This window comes from Pseudorasbora parva, chromosome 9 (assembly GCF_024679245.1).
Source record: "Pseudorasbora parva isolate DD20220531a chromosome 9, ASM2467924v1, whole genome shotgun sequence".
Classification (NCBI taxonomy): domain Eukaryota; kingdom Metazoa; phylum Chordata; class Actinopteri; order Cypriniformes; family Gobionidae; genus Pseudorasbora; species Pseudorasbora parva.
In genome coordinates, this window is record NC_090180.1 from 49,211,267 (window position 1) to 49,218,610 (window position 7,344).

Below are 7,344 nucleotides of genomic sequence, written 5' to 3' on the forward strand. Positions count from 1 at the left end.
GATCATAAACCGTCTGTCTTTCCTTCAGCCTCTGGCGACTCATGAGCAAATCCAGCGAGAAGCAGTAAAACACAGCAAATAACCAAATCAGGCAGCAGAGAAACCTGAGCCGGCCCTGCCATTAGCAGCCTATATTCCCCAACGCCTGCTGAGTCGGCCATCTTCTCAACATCTCTCCTGCCATCTCTCACACAGCTGTCAATCAAACCAGCTCAGCGAATCAGAAGAGCCAAGCCATCCTCACATCAGCACTGAGGTCACGTGACACGGCTGTCAATCAAGAGCCCTAACGGTGCAAAGCAATCCAGAAACACATTTACGGTCCAATCATTTGGAGAGTCTGATGAAGAGAAGTCTGTCTCGTTTACTTTGAGAAACTTCTCTGAGAAACTGCTTTAGTAATAATGCAGCTGACCTGTCTCACCTCTAACCTGTCTCACTGCTTTAGTAATAATGCAGCTGACCTGTCTCACCTCTAACCTGTCTCACTGCTTTAGTAATAATGCAGCTGACCTGTCTCACCTCTAACCTGTCTCACTGCTTTAGTAATAATGCAGCTGCTGAAGGGCCTGCTAACCTGTCTCACCTCTAACCTGCCTCACTGCTTTAGTAATAATGCAGCTAACCTGTCTCACCTCTAACCTGTCTCACCTCTAACCTGCCTCACTGCTTTAGTAATAATGCAGCTGACCTGTCTCAGCTCTAACCTCTCTCACTGCTTTAGTAATAATGCAGCTGCTGAAGGGCCTGTTAACCTGTCTCACCTCTAACCTGTCTCACTGCTAACCGGTCTCATCGCTAACCTGTCTCACTGCTTTAGTAATAATGCAGCTGCTGAAGGGCCTGCTAAACTGTCTCACTGCTTTAGTAATAATGCAGCTGCTGAAGGGCCTGTTAACCTGTCTCACCTCTAACCTTTCTCACTGCTAACCGGTCTCATCGCTAACCTGTCTCACTGCTTTAGTAATAATGCAGCTAACCTGTCTCACCTCTAACCTGTCTCACTGCTTTAGTAATAATGCAGCTAACCTGTCTCACCTCTAACGTGTCTCACTGCTTTAGTAATAATGCAGCTAACCTGTCTCACCTCTAACCTGTCTCACTGCTTTAGTAATAATGCAGCTGCTAAAGGGCCTGCTAACCTGTCTTACTGCTTTAGTAATAATGCAGCTGCTGAAGGGCCTGCTAACCTGTCTTACTGCTTTGGTAATAATGCAGCTGCTGAAGGGCCTGTTAACCTGTCTCACTGCTAACCTGTCTCACTGCTTTAGTAATAATGCAGCTGCTGAAGGGCCTGCTAACCTGTCTTACTGCTTTAGTAATAATGCAGCTGCTGAAGAGCCAGTTAACCTGTCTCACCTCTAACCTGTCTCACTGCTAACCTGTCTCACTGCTTTAGTAATAATGCAGCTGCTGAAGGGCCTGTTAACCTGTCTCACCTCTAACCTGTCTCACTGCTAACCTGTCTCACTGCTTTAGTAATAATGCAGCTGCTGAAGGGCCTGTTAACCTGTCTCACCTCTAACCTTTCTCACTGCTAACCGGTCTCATCGCTAACCTGTCTCACTGCTTTAGTAATAATGCAGCTAACCTGTCTCACCTCTAACCTGTCTCACTGCTTTAGTAATAATGCAGCTAACCTGTCTCACCTCTAACCTGTCTCACTGCTTTAGTAATAATGCAGCTAACCTGTCTCATCTCTAACCTGTCTCACTGCTTTAGTAATAATGCAGCTGCTAAAGGGCCTGCTAACCTGTCTTACTGCTTTAGTAATAATGCAGCTGCTGAAGGGCCTGCTAACCTGTCTTACTGCTTTGGTAATAATGCAGCTGCTGAAGAGCCTGTTAACCTGTCTCACCTCTAACCTGTCTCACTGCTAACCTGTCTCACTGCTTTAGTAATAATGCAGCTGCTGAAGGGCCTGCTAACCTGTCTCACTGCTTTAGTAATAATGCAGCTGCTGAAGGGCCTGCTAACCTGTCTTACTGCTTTAGTAATAATGCAGCTGCTGAAGAGCCTGTTAACCTGTCTCACCTCTAACCTGTCTCACTGCTAACCTGTCTCACTGCTTTAGTAATAATGCAGCTGCTGAAGGGCCTGCTAACCTGTCTCACTGCTTTAGTAATAATGCAGCTGCTGAAGGGCCTGTTAACCTGTCTCACCTCTAACCTGTCTCACTGCTAACCTGCCTCACCGCTAACCTGTCTCACTGCTTTAGTAATAATGCAGCCACTGAAGGGCCTGCTAACCTGACTCACCTCTAACCTGTTTCACAGCTAACCTGTCTCACTGCTTTAGTTATAATGCAGCTGCTGAAGGGCCTGGTAACCTGTCTAACTGCTAACCTGTCCCACTGCTAACCTGTCTCACCTCTACCCTGTCTCACCTCTAACCTGTCTCACCTCTTACCTGTCTCACTGCTAACCTGTCTCACCTCTAACCTGTCTCACTGTTAACCTGTCTCACCTCTAACCTGTCTCACTGCTAACCTGTCTCACCTCTAACCTGTCTCACTGCTAACCTGTCTCACCTCTAACCTGTCTCTCCACTGACCTGTCTCACCTCTAACCCATTTCTCCACTGACCTGTCTTACCTCCAACCCATCTCCACTGACCTGTCTCATCTCTAACCTGTCTCACCTTTAACCCGTCTCTCCACTGACCTGTCTCACCTCTAACCTGTCTCTCCACTGACCTGTCTTACCTCTAATCCGTCTCACCACTGACCTGTCTCATCTCTAACCCGTCTCTCCACTGACCTGTCTTACCTCTTACCTGTCTCTCCACTGACCTTTCTTACTTCTAACCCGTCTCTCCACTGACCTGTCTTACCTTTAACTCATCTCTCAACTGACCTGTCTTACCTCTAACCCACCTCTGTACTGACCTGTCTTACCTCTAACCCATCTCGCCACTGACCTATCTTACCACTAAACTGTCTCTCCACTGACCTGTCTCATCTCTAACCCATCTCTCCACTGACCTATCTCACCTCCAACCCGTCTCGCCACTGACCTATCTTACCACTAATCTGTCTCTCCACTGACCTGTCTCACCTCTAACCCATCTCTCCACTGACCTGTCTCACCTCTAACCCATCTCTCCACTGACCTGTCTTACCACTAACCAATCTCTCCACTGACCTGTCTTACCTCTAACCCATCTCTCCACTTGTCTGTCTTACCTCCAACCCATCTCTCCACTGACCTGTCTTACCTCTAACTTATCTCACCTCTATCGTGTCTCCCTGCTAACTTATCTCACCCCTAACCTGTCTCACTAATAACCTGTCTCATCTTTAAACTGTATCACTGCTAACCTGTGTTAACCTGTCTCCCTACTAACCTGTCTCTCCACTGACCTGTCTCACCTCTAACCCATCTCTCTACTGACCTGTCTCACCTCTAACCTGTCTCTCTACTGACCTGTCTTACCTCTAACCCATCTCACCACTGACCTGTCTCACCTCTAACCCATCTCTCCACTGACCTGTCTTACCTCTAACCTGTCTCTCCACTGACCTGTCTCACCTCTAACCCATCTCTCCACTAACCTGTTCACCTCTAACCTGTCTCTCCACTGACCTGTCTCACCTCCATCTCTCCACTGACCTGTCTCACCTCTCACCCATCTCTCTTCACTGCTAACCTGTGTTAACCTGTCTCCCTACTAACCTCTCTCTCCACTGACCTGTCTCCCCTCTAACCTGTCTCACCAAATACCTGTCTCACTGTTAACCTATTTCACCTCTTACCTGTCTCACCACTCACCCCACTGACCCATCTCTCCACTGACCTGTCTTGCCTCTATCCCCATCTCTCCAGTGACCTGTCTCACCTCTAACCCATCTCTCCACTGACCTGTGTCACCTCTATTCCGTCTCTCCACTGACCTGTCTCACCTCTAACCCACCTCTGTACTGACCTGTCTTACCTCTAACCCATCTCTCCACTGACCTGTCTCATCTCTAACCTATCTCTCCACTGACCTGTCTTACCTCCAACCCATCTCTCCACTGACCTGTCTTACCTCCAACCCATCTCTCCACTGACCTGTCTTACCTCTAACCCATCTCTCCACTGACCTGTCTTACCTCTAACCCATCTCTCCACTGACCTGTCTTACCTCTAACCCATCTCTCCACTGACCTGTCTTACCCCACTGACCTGTCTCTCCACTGACCTGACCTGACCGCTCAAGCACAGAACATGTTAGCAGGACAGTCAGGTTGTGTTATCAGCCTGAGAGATACTAACCACTGCAGGCGAGAGCTGTAACCTACTTAACAAACCTTCACACACACACACACACACACACACACACACACACACACACACACACACACACACACACACAGAGCGTCTTAAAACAGAGAGATTAAACACCGCCTGCACATCTGAGCATTAAATACAGCCAGACTCATCATATAACAGCTGAGAAGATAAAAACATGAGCTGTGGACCAGGAGAATTACAACCATCTTCTCATCAGTGCGTCTGACTGGACAGTAAAGATAACAGAAGGAGGATGATTGAGGTTTAATACAGTGATATGAGCACAAACTATATATTTTTAACTGTTAATAAACCACACCAATACATGCATTCTGTATGCAGAGCTGCTCTCTAATGAGCTGTTGATGAAAACAAAGCCATGCTGCAAAAAAACTTCAATATCTATCACAATATTGTGTCTGCAATATTAAGCCTTTCTCCCTCCAATTTTCTAAAGATAAAAAAACACAATGCTAATGTGTTATGAGTGGTTGTCAGGGTGTTGCTAAGGTTTTATGCGTGGTTGTCAGGGTGTTACTAAGGTGCTCTGACTAGTTATCAGGATGTTGCTAAGGTGCTCTGACTGGTTGTCATGATGTTGCTAAGGTGTTATGAGGGGTTGTCAGGGTGTTTCTAAGGTGTTATGAGTGGTTGTCAGGGTGTCGTTAATGTGCTCTGAGTGGCTGTCAGGGTGTTGCTAAGGTGTTATGAGGTATTGCCAGTGTGTTGCTAAGATGCTCTGAGAGGTTGTCAGGGTGTTACTAAGGTGTTATGAGTGGTTGTCATGGTGTTGCTATGGTGGTATGAGTGGTTGTCAGAGTGTTGTTAATGTGCTCTGAGTGGTTGTGAGGGTGTTGCTAAGGTGCTCTGAGTGGTTGTGAGGTTGTTGCTAAGGTGCTCTGAGTGGTTGTCAGGATGTTGCTACGTTGCTCTTAGTGGTTGTGAGGGTGTTGCTAAGGTGCTCTGAGTGGTTGTCAGGATGTTGCTAAGGCACTCTGAGTGGTTGTGAGGGTGTTGCTAATGTGCTTTGAGTGGTCGTGAGAGTGTCCCTAAGGTGTTATGAGTGGTTGTGATGGTGTTGCTAAGGTGCTCTGAGCAGTTGTGTGGGTGTTGCTAATGTGTTATGAGTTTTTGTCAGTTTGTTGCTAAGGTGCTCTGAGTGGTTGTCAGGATGTTGCTAAGGTGCTCTGAGTGGTTGTGAGGGTGTTGCTAATGTGCTCTGAGTGGTTGTCAGGATGTTGCTACGGTGCTCTGAGTGGTTGTGAGGGTGTTGCTAAGGTGCTCTGAGCGGTTACGTCCCTCATGTGAAAACCGTAATTCTTAGTAAAGTTACAGCACATTCAGTGTTTCTGAAGCGATATCTATTTAAAATCATACACTGAACATCTATTCTCTTGATAAAGCCTATATAAAATAATTATCTTCTACACACTTTAGAAACAGGCATGGTTTATACAATAATGATTTCGACTGTGGATCATAGGAATGTTATTTCTCAGACTTAAAGGTCTAACCCAGAATAAAGGCATATTGTCCTGAACAGGAAGTGTGCACACCATTGAGAGAACCTGTCAGGACAGCTCAGATCATGATCTGCACACAAACACCTCAGAAATAAACCTTAGCAACACCTTAGCAACCGCAGCAAATGATAACAAAACATTTATATTAAACAATGGTTTACTCAGCTCAGTCTGGTGATTTTTTCCAACAGCTCAGTAAAAGAGCAGCTGTGGCGTGTAAGCAGAGAGGATGATCTTTGTGCAGGTGATATTAGTGTATGATAAGCGGACTCGTGTAATATGTGTAGAATCATGATTTCTGTGCGCGCGCACGGGCTTTGTTAGAAACTGCTGGTGATTTTCCTTCATATTTCACCTGTTCTCTGCCATTAGATCCACCCAGAAAAACACACAGATCGCACGTCTATTATCCGGCGTTTCCTCTCAACTCGGAGGGAGAGAAAGAAAGAAAGAAATAAGAGTCTCGAGTGAAATCGGAACAAAGGCGCAAACGCGTCAGATCCAAGAGCCAGAGAAATACTCAATACACACACACACACACACACACACACACACACACACACACACACACACACACACACACACACACACACATTTACCCCAATAAACACACACATTTACCTCAATAATCGCACGCCTTTACCCCAATTAACACACACATTTACCACAGTAAATCCATGCCTTTACCCCGTACACACACGCCGTTCCTCGAGCGCTATCCCCCGCACCCGCCGCTCCGGTCACACACAGTCACCGCACCGCGAGCAGGTGGAGCGGGCTATTCTCCGGTGTAATCCGAGCCTCACGCATCCCTTTATCTCCCGCATGCGAACATGCACTCGAGCCTCACGCGTTCCCGAATAAAGCGCGTTACCTGCGGGCGTCCCGGTCTCAGGCACACGCACGGAGCTCCATCTCCAGCCTCGGGAGCTTCTCGGGCTCGTTGATGTCATCGATGCTCGCAGGCAGCCGCCTCTCCTCTCGGTACCCTCCTCCTCCTCCTCCTCCTCCTCGCACCCTGCGCGCGCGCTCTCCTCCCAGCGATGACGTGACGGAAAGCGCGTTCACGACCCTTCAGCGCGTCTCCAGAAACAATGGAGATTATTGAGGAAAAGAAATGAGCGAGAGATGAGAATAACTCAGCCGATCTAGCCTTTCACATCATGTTTTGGTCAATCACATGACATTAAGCCATTATAATGAGATTAAAGTCCTTTTAAGCCCTGTGTCATCATCAGAATTTGATTTTTCTGGGCTGTGCCAAAGTTATGATTTACAGAAACATTTGCCAAACTGATGAAAATTATATTTAAACATAGGTGATTATCATATATAGTGTGTTGAGTGATAAATAAGTGTGTAAAACGTTCTGTTCTAATGGTCAGGTCATAAAGAAGGTCTTAAATAGACTGAGATGAACACACACAGTCGCGGGACTGATTTCTGATCAGTTATTTCTCCTCAGAATCACACAATAGATCCGAGGCGGCGGGCGCGCGCCCTCTGCTGGCCGTGACGCGCGTACGCTCCAGCGCGAGCAGATGTCA

At 47.1% G+C, this 7,344-nt stretch overlaps 1 protein-coding gene across 10 annotated transcripts in view; it reads right to left on the reverse strand.

The window, feature by feature from the left end:
• Nucleotides 1-6,815, reverse strand: part of ptprsb (protein tyrosine phosphatase receptor type Sb) — a 113,542-nt gene extending 106,727 nt beyond the window's left edge. For 7 of the 10 annotated variants that reach the window (XM_067452953.1, XM_067452947.1, XM_067452945.1 and 4 more), the window contains exon 1: nucleotides 6,672-6,814. The gene's annotated coding sequence lies outside the window, so the exon portion shown is untranslated. Of the gene's footprint in view, nucleotides 1-6,152; nucleotides 6,172-6,484; nucleotides 6,641-6,671 lie in introns of those variants that run through there. The other 3 variants (XM_067452951.1, XM_067452942.1, XM_067452943.1) reach the window with 3 other exon arrangements.
• Nucleotides 6,816-7,344: the final 529 nt, after the last annotated feature.